At 42.2% G+C, this 9,278-nt stretch overlaps 1 long non-coding RNA gene across 1 annotated transcript; it reads right to left on the reverse strand.

Annotated features, from left to right (window-relative positions):
* Positions 1 to 304: 304 nt before the first annotated feature.
* LOC134481547 (uncharacterized) lies at positions 305 to 8,519 on the reverse strand. Its single transcript, XR_010057158.1, has 2 exons — positions 8,314 to 8,519; positions 305 to 649 (listed from the first exon to the last, which is right to left on the reverse strand). It is a non-coding gene; the product is annotated as an uncharacterized LOC134481547 (long non-coding RNA).
* Positions 8,520 to 9,278: the final 759 nt, after the last annotated feature.

The following is a 9,278-nucleotide window of genomic DNA, read 5'->3' on the forward strand; positions in this document are numbered from 1 at the left end:
CTGCTATAAAAATAATACAAAAGAAATTTCTGGAGATAAATTTAGAAAAGTGCTGCATAGCTACAAATATAAGCATTAGTTTCTTCCTTTTTGTCTATCTTTTGCTAGTCCTTCATCTGCTTTTTCTCATATGGGCCCCGTCTTCTCTGTTATTGGGCTTTATACAACTACTCTAAGACAGATCTCTTCTTTCTCATACATCCTGCAGACTCCAATGAAGTAATAACTTATTCTATGTTTTGATGACATTATGCCAAACCAAAACCAAACCAAACAAACAGATAAAAAGAAGGAAAAGAAAGAATCCCAAACCAAAGCTTTATTCCATCATCTCTGTAAATGCAAAGAATAGACATTTAGAACTTCATTATTCAAAGTGAAGACATCAGTGTGTGTTAAACAGGCCCAGTAACCAAGTTGTCATTTATATCGCAGACTGGCCAGACCCAGATTTCACTCTTAGCAACTTCTGGATACCTGGTGGCATTGTCTTATGTCTCTTTAATTTCAGACTGTACTGCTTTTAGCAGATGAGAATTCTTCTAACTCTGAGAAAGTTTTGAGAGGCAGTGATGTTCATCCTTCTGTTTTGAAAGTAAGGCATCCAGAAAGAATACAGACATGAGATTCTTCTTTAAACTGAGGCCTTCTGCAGAGAAGACAGAAAAAGTGCTATCAACTTGGGAGCAACTTCATGCTATTTCACATCTATTAACCTTTTACTCCATGCTAAGGACTGAAGCAAATATTTTACACAAACCAATTTGCTTAACAAGAGAAGTAATATAAGTTTCTTCTTGCACACTAGGAAACTGAGGCTTGAGGAGGCCGTTTGTTTGATGCCCCACAGTTGGCAAGGCTCAGAGGCATAATTTAGTTCCATGCAGCTGAATCCACAGTCCAAGTATGAGCTACTTGCTCATGCATGGTAGCTATCTGTCCTCTCCAGAAGCCCTCCAGGGGAAGCACTGTGAGTTCCACTTTATGAGGAAGGAAACTGAAGTAGGCAAGTTTAATGTTTAGGAGCTATAGAAACTGCTCCATTGGTAAAGTGCCTGCCTTGGAAGCATGAGGAATTATGTTTGGAACCCCCACATCCACATCCCACATTCCATGTAGGGCTGGACATGGCAACTGAAACCCCAATGCTGGGGACATGAAGATAGGAAAGTCCCAGGGAGATGGAATTTGGCTAGTCTGCCTCTACAAAACACTGAGCTTCAGGTTCAGCGAGTCTCTGTCTCAACTGATAAGACAGTGCTGATTGAGGAGACACCTAGCCTCCACAGGCATGCATGCTCATGTGTGCACCCATATGAACAGGCACATACACTACAACCTACCATCTCTACACAGAGTTAAAATATCATTAAATATTTAGGGGTAGCTTTTGCATTTCTACTCAGGCTCCTTGAGTACAACATGCTTTCCTCTTCAGAGGAGTTTTGGAATACTGTCCATGAATTAAGCTATGTGTGGAGATTTCTGAGACTGTGAGAAAACTTCAAGTAAACAAGACAAGTGTCTTGTAATCTCTGTTCCTCCATAATATGGGTTGTTCTTGGAATAAGCTTTCACATCCCTACCAGGTAATAGCAAGTTTACTTCAGATTATTCATTACAGCTGACTGTTATTTGTTTATAAAGTTCTATGGAAAAACATCTCTTTGCCACATGCAGCCTATCCTTGTGATTTTAAAGGTCACTCACGTGACTCTTCATAACCCTCAGAGTATAAGTTGTCTGATGCTCTGAGTAAAGTTAGCTATTGCATGAGACTTTAGTCCATCTGAGTTTTAGGTCTGTTCCCCCAGGTTCATGTTACCAAATAGAATGGAAAACAAGAGACACAACCACAATGAGATAAGAGGATGGGGGACCTCACAGAAGGTAAGTGAGCATAGTGGGCAGAAACTAGGAAGGCTTTTCATTATGCCAAGCTTGTGCATCATTTCTTAAGAAAGGATGAGCACAAGTATCAAAACTACAACTTTTAGGTCGTGTCTTAGTTGTTTATGATTATAATCCCTGATTTCCAGACTAAGGGACTTTAGATAAAGAATGGAACAGAGTCTGCAAGAATATGGAAAAGGCATGTGACAAAGGGGGGATCCCCTGGGTCTCTTGTGCAATAAGTTGGGCTGTTATCAAAATGCTTAAGGAAGATAAGAAGGATATTAGTCATGAGTAAGAGAGGGCTAATTTCTTAAATGGATATTAACTGAATGGCCAAAACTTAAAATTGAAAAAAGAGGCAAAAGTAGATTTTTCAGCACCACCACCAACCATAGCAGTAATGATCATGACTCCCCTAGTTCCATTACTGGAGTGGAGTCTCCTTTAGATATGTATCCTCCATTGCCTGAAAATGACCCTGCAGCACTGGGGTGAGAGATTTGATAATCAGTTTAATACTGAATCTTCTGCACTTTTTGATGAGGACTATGGCAAAGCTAGCTTTACAACCTAGGGGAGCTAGGACATGACAGGAAAACAGAATTCGTATAGTATCATATAGCAATTCTTCCCTCATGACGTTCCCTTGTTGTTTCCAGTGAGATTTTAACAAAATTAAAATTTCTATATGCACTAACCAATCTGTTTAAAACTCTAGATGGTGAAATGGCATTGGGCAGTTCCCCTATATTATCTCAAGAGACAAGAAAAGAACTACAGCTATTTGAATCCAGACTAAAAGAAGCATTTGTGTATCATGGTTTCTTAAAATACCATTAAACTTACTTATTTTCCCCACTTAATTGTTTCCTGCAGGTATTATAGCACAAAAGGATAAACCTTGGGAATGGATCTATTTACACCATAAGGGCCATAAAATACTAACTGCTTGCTTTACTCTTCTTGCTCAATTAGTAAATCAGGGGAGAATTTGATGTCAACAACTGGCTTTGATTCTTGCTGTATTATATTACCCTTAACTAAAAATCAGTTTTTAAGAACATTACAGAACTCTACGGATTTTCAAATTTCATGTGCATATTACTATGGAAGGATAGAAAATCATTATCTAGCTGATAAGCTATGGGGATTTTTCATATAAACTGAAATTGGGATTACAAACATTGTCTAACCCCTGATTCCACACGCAGATACTTATTTTATGGATGGCTCACCTAATGGGAAGAGAGGAATGCGTGGTCCAGACAACCATCTATTTATTAATACTTCCTTTTTCTCAGCCTAACAGGTAGAACTGGTTATTATAATTCACCTATTACAGTTAATTCATATACCCTTAAATATTGTTTCAGATTCTTCTTTCTGTTATAGGGTTATTTCCAACAATAGACTCACACTGAAAAAACACTCTAAACTCCCTGGTTTTATTGCAAAAGGAAATAAGCAAGTTGGTTGTCTTAGGATTTTGCTGCTGTGAACAGACATCATGACCAAGGCAACTCTTACAAGGGACAACATTTAACTGTGGCTGGCTTACAGGTTCAAAGGTTTAGTCTATTATCATCAAGGTGGAAGCATGGCAGTGTCCAGGCTGGCATGGTACAGGAGGAGCTGAAAGTTCTACATCTTCATCTGCAGGCCACTAGGAGAATACTGGCTTCCAGGCAGCTAGGATGAGCTTCTTAAAGCCCAAACCCACAGTGGCACACTTCCTCTAACAAAACCATACCTACACCAACAAGGCCACAACTCCAAATAGTGTTACTCCCTGGGTCAAACATATTCAAACCACCATACTGATGCATTAGCCTGTCCTATTTTTACTTGTCTATAAGGAAGTTGGGATTGCAGAGGGATCTCCCAACACATCATGGAATCCTCTTTGCTCCTCCAGTCCTGGGCCATTATAAGGGCAGAAGGCAAGGAAACAGTGGAAGTCACCAGAAAGACAGCAAACATCCAGATCAAAGGCAAAGAGAGGCTGTGGTGGAATATGGTTCAAGAATGAAGCTGTGTGGTGAGATTTCCAAGACCTTGTGAGAAAACTCCAAGTAAATAGTTTCTGTTCTTCCATAACATGAGTTGTTCTTGGAATGAGCTTTCATACCCCTCCTATGTGTAGCAGACAGGAGTAAGTTTACTTTAGCTTGTTCATTACAACTGGCTATTATTTGTTTATATGCTTCAATGGGAAAACATGTTTCTTGCCATGTTGGTTTGTTCTTGTGACAGCGAATTTTACTCAGGTGACTCTTCATAACTCTCAGAGTATAAATTGTCTGATGTTCTGAATAAAGTTGACTATTGCATGAAATTTTAGTCTGTCTTAATTCTTAGCCCTGCTCTCCCAGGTTCACACTACCAACTGGAGTAGCAAGAGAAGAGCACTGTCTTTTCTATCTTGTCACCTCCAAATTATCTCCAGACAAGATTTATATTGTTGGGTAGATATTCCTTGGTAGTAGACTCTTGTTTACCTGTATTAATCACAAACTACAAGTTATTTATTGAGATTTTAATGTCTAGAACTTAAAACTAAAAGAGATAGGTGAATAAGGTAAGGGTTTCTGCACCAAATGTCCAAAAAGTGAGGACATAATTGGTCCAAGGTATAGTTAACAGGACCCTTTCTATTGTAGATATGAAGCAGAATATGGCCAGAGGCAACTGGAAGAGTCCAGAGCAGGGAGAGAACATGGTATACTGATCAAGGCCAACCAACTGAACTGGATCATGAGAAGAGTACAAGAGAAGAAGAGAAAAATTAGAGAGAAAGAGAAAGGACGAAGAAAGTCCATGGCAGAGTTCTGTATGAATCAGAAGCTGGGGGAAAGGGAGCCTGTGAGCTTGAGAAGCTTATGGTAGGAAGCAGGGTGGAAAAACAAAACTGAGAAGAGCCAGAGTGCTTACTGAGTGACCCTGAAGACCAGCTTGCATTTTGGTATGCTAATAAGTACCACAGAGAGTCATTTGCCCATAGTTCTTTTGGCTCTGGGAATAGGAAGATAAAGAGGAGGCAGGCCTACCTTCATGAAGCTATGGTCTTAATTAGGAAGAAAAGAGAGAGTCTTGTGATAAAGTAAATGGCATTATGAGTCACAGTCAAAAGCAGGCATGGTGAAGACTTGAAGGGATGGTATGGGTAGCAAGATCAGAGGGGAAACAGGACCAGAGAGTCATTCTTCCCTCCCCATCATCAAAGCCTTCCTGGATTCCTCAGAGAATTTTTTCCAACTTTCCTTCACACTTCCATGTACCCCTCCTAACATTCCCCACCCACCCACCTTTGTCAGAAACATTGGAGTATTAAAAACAGTCCAGCAGGGGTTGGGGATTTAGCGTCAAGGCCCTGGGTTCGGTCCCCAGCTCCGGAAAAAAAAAAAAAAACAGTCCAGCAAATTAAGTAAAGTCATTTTTGTCTTTGGGTTTCTCTGTGAATTAAGTTCCAGTATTTAAACCGTGGGAGAAGTACAGGCAGTACAAAGTGCAACTAAGAGGTCAGAGTGGAGGCATAGGCACTTCTCTACAGCTCCTTCTCACCCAGAGAGTTATTTTTTCCAGCCAGGAGGTGGTTTCTTTCAGATTCTCAGCAGCATCCAGACACCTGTACCTGACTTTTCTAATCTGTACAAATGAGAAGCTAGGTCTGTGGGGCAAGATGAGGGGTGGAATGTTTAAGAACATGAGATCACCGCTAAGAAATAAAAAGAAATGCAAAAGATTTGAAGGAAAAAATGCAGTGATACAATTGGGCAGCACAGGAAGTCTGACCTGTCTCCCTCTCTGCCCAACATCAAACCTAGTGAACAATCTGTGGCTGGGGGTAGCAGGGAAAGCATCATCATTGTCTGTGGCTGGGGGCACCAGGGAAAGCATCATCATTGTCTGTGGCTGGGGTCACCAGGGAAAGCATCATCATTGTTTGTGGCTGGGGGCATCAGGAAAAAGCATCATCATTGTCTGTAGCTGGGATATCATGGAAAAGCATCATCATTGTCTGTGGCTGGGGGTACCAGGGAAAGCATCATCATTGTCTGTGGCTGGGGGTACCAGGGAAAGCATCATCATTGTCTGTGGCTGGGTTAGCAGGGGAAAGTATCATAATTGAGTGTGGCTGGGGTAGTAGGGAAAGCATCGACACCTGGTCTGTGGCTGGGGTAGTAGGGAAAACATAATCACCTGACCAGTGGCTGGTGTAGCAGAGGAAATCATCACCATTGTTTTATCTTTCATCCTCCAGTCAAATGTCAGACACAAATCCCCTGGGACCAAAAGGTTAGGCTGTGGTAAAGGCCCTCTGTCTCCAATCAAAGGTGACAGAGGGAAGATAAATAGGCTTGATAACCTTGAGAAATTCCATTTCCTGAACAGCTTTCAGCATGTGTTTCATGAGGGTTGTCCAGAGTCACTTTACTGTCCTTTTTGCTGTCACCTGATAAGGTCAAGGCATCTAGTTGCCAGACACAATTCCCTGTGAAGAAACTACAAACCACCTTCGGCTATGCTGTTAGACCTTAGAAATGCTTCCAAGAGCTTTTAGTTCCCCTCTCTGGGGCTTCTAGGCCTGTGACAAGCAACTCAGCACCTGCCTTCAGGCACCACAGGACTGCTGGCCAAACAAACACACGATTCACCAATGCACTAAGTGATTCAGCTAGCCCTTTGCAGAGAAAAACAGGCAGGATCTATGGCCACAAGCTAAGATGTGGCCTAATAGAGACCTAGTCTAATAAGTGCAACTACAAGGACTTGCTTTAATGAGGTGGGTGGGAATAGAAATAAGGAAGGGAGTTGGGGGAAGCGAGGGAGGGCATAGAGACTCACAAGCAAGGAGGAAGGGAGGAAAAGAGAAGAAATGGACAAAGTGGGGGAAGGAAGGAAGGCAGATAAGGGAAGGAGGGAGGAAAGAACCTATAGTCACACCAAGGGATGGGAGGATTTGACTCTTTGATCCTGAGGTAGAAGACTTGCTATTATCATTTAAGGTCACTGCTTTTTGGACCTGCTATCTTGCTACAGCGTTGACAACATTATTCACATATCAGCATGTGTATTGCAACATCCTAAGTGCTTCCTGCTTGAGAATACCAAGATCATAGCAAATATTAAAACATAGTTCCTGAATCTGTGTCCCCGTTGTCTAAGGGACAAGGAGTTTGTGGGATGGGACAGGACTAGGAGAATGAGCAGAGAACCAAGTTGTGACTTCTGGAGTGTTGTGCACAGGCTCTTCATTTTGCTCCTAAGTTTGAAATTTCATGGGGCCCATTGCACCAAACTTGATTTTAAAAGGTGCGTGCTATGCATCTAACAGTTGCTCATTAAAGGTTATATGGGAGACTGAGGGATGGATGAGTGACAGACTTACTTCAGGATTGGTAGTTATTTTCCCCAAGAGGTGGCTAATCAACCATAGCAGGTTATTTCTACTGACCACAGGGATGACCCTGTCCAACCATGACAGCAGCAAACTGCCTTGAAGTACGTCAGCCTGAAGCTCATTTCCATCTGAGTCTCCTCACAGACTGTGATCTCTGCATTTTTCACACTCCTGTTTTCTCTTGCCCCTGCCGGAGCCAGCTGATGCTGGTTCGATGTGGAATCTCTCTGGCTGTAAGATTACTGATGACTGACAGCCCTTCCTTGAGAACACTGGGTCTGGCTGTAGCTTGGCTGTGCATGGATGGCTCCCGATGACAGGATTAAGCACTGACATTTCTCCAGGGACAGCCCATGTTCAGGATGTGTGTCTGAGATACTGTCAGACATGGCAGCCAAGGGATGGCATGTGGGAGTGACGCCTCCTGAGAACGAACAGGATCACAGAGACAAAGCACAGGGTCCAGTCCTTACTAGCTCCTGAGCCCCTTGTTGCTGAGACATGCCGCCAACTCTTGTCTGTCTGGTCGAGATGTTGGTAGGAAGTGAAAGATTGTCTTTACCTGCTTTACTTGAATGGTGCTTGTCGTGTAATTAAACATGTTATACCCTAAAAGCCAGCTGGATGCCTTGTAGACCTACAAAACCTACTAGTCTAGGTCCAAGGATTCAATTTCTTCACAAGAAATATAAGGAATACAGAACTAGGAAGGTGTGTGGTTATTCCTGGTTGGCAACTTGACTATATCTTGAATGAACTACAATCCAGAAATGGAGGGCACACCTGTGATCCAGATCATGTGACATAGTGGCCATATAAAGCTTAGGCCCAGGCAAGCTAGGTATTACACACCTTTAATCGTAGGAGACAGAGACAAGCAGATCTCTGAGTTCAAGTCCAGGCTGGAACAGAGCAAGTTCCAAATCCAGTGTGGTAGTACATATCTTTAATCTGGGCTATAACTTCTGTTGGAGGCCTATATAAGGACAATGGATGAAGGAAGGCTCTCTTCTTACCTGCTTGCAGTTACTTGCCAGCACATCTATTGGAACTAACTTCTTCAGGATTCCAGCTTATATAGAAGGCCAGGTGAAATACCCTCCTAGTACTGAGAAACTACTAGATTCTTGGACTTCCCATTCTTAGTTGCCTATTGTTCGGTTAGTTGGACTGTGCACAGTAAGTCATTCCAATAGATTCCCTTAATATATAAAGACATTCTATAAGTTCTATGACTCTAAAGAACCTTGAATAATACAGAAGGCAACAGAATGTTTGTGGCTTTCAGTACCATGAAACAGAGTTTTAGGTCACCAGTGGAGGCCATAGTCTATGGAATTTATAAGTGGGATAAAAACAGAATTTTGTAACACTTGACAAAAAAGGATTCAGGAAAGACATCCTAATCTTAGGCAAGTTTTTGACAAGGCTAAGAAAGATATAGATCTTGGGTTTTTTCTCTGCTTTTTAAGGGGCAAGATATTTATCCATTTCTCCATGATAATAGTCTTAAGCTGGATTAGTTAGACCTAGAGGAAAGGGCTTGGGCTCCTTGGTTGTGCCTGGAAGGTATGAATTAGGAGGCAGGAGGCAGCCTCTGCTATTAGTGCCCTCCTGCCCACATGCCCTGCATTTGCATTTGCTGCTTTCCTAAGTCTTCTGCCAGGCCTGTAGCCTTTTACCTCCCCCAAATACCTATTCCTCTTCATCTGCTGACTGGAGTAAGTGGTTTCTCTGAAATAAAGAAGTGAGGCCTTTCAAAGAAAGCTTCTCCTTACGGTTACTAAAGCTACTGACAGGAAACAACTGAACCAAGCCAATGCCTTTGCCTTAGATGAACGTGAGTGGTTCCTGTCTCCTAGTACTCTGTCACCCTGATGGGCAGGTGGAAAGTGACTTCCTCACATCTGGAAAGAGCTGAGTTAGGCAAGTAGCCTGTCTGTGTGCTGTGGAGTTCCCCACCATGTTGTGCTAGCTATGG

The sequence above is a fragment of the Rattus norvegicus genome, chromosome 13 (genome assembly GCF_036323735.1).
Source record: "Rattus norvegicus strain BN/NHsdMcwi chromosome 13, GRCr8, whole genome shotgun sequence".
In the NCBI taxonomy this organism is placed as follows: Eukaryota; Metazoa; Chordata; class Mammalia; order Rodentia; family Muridae; genus Rattus; species Rattus norvegicus.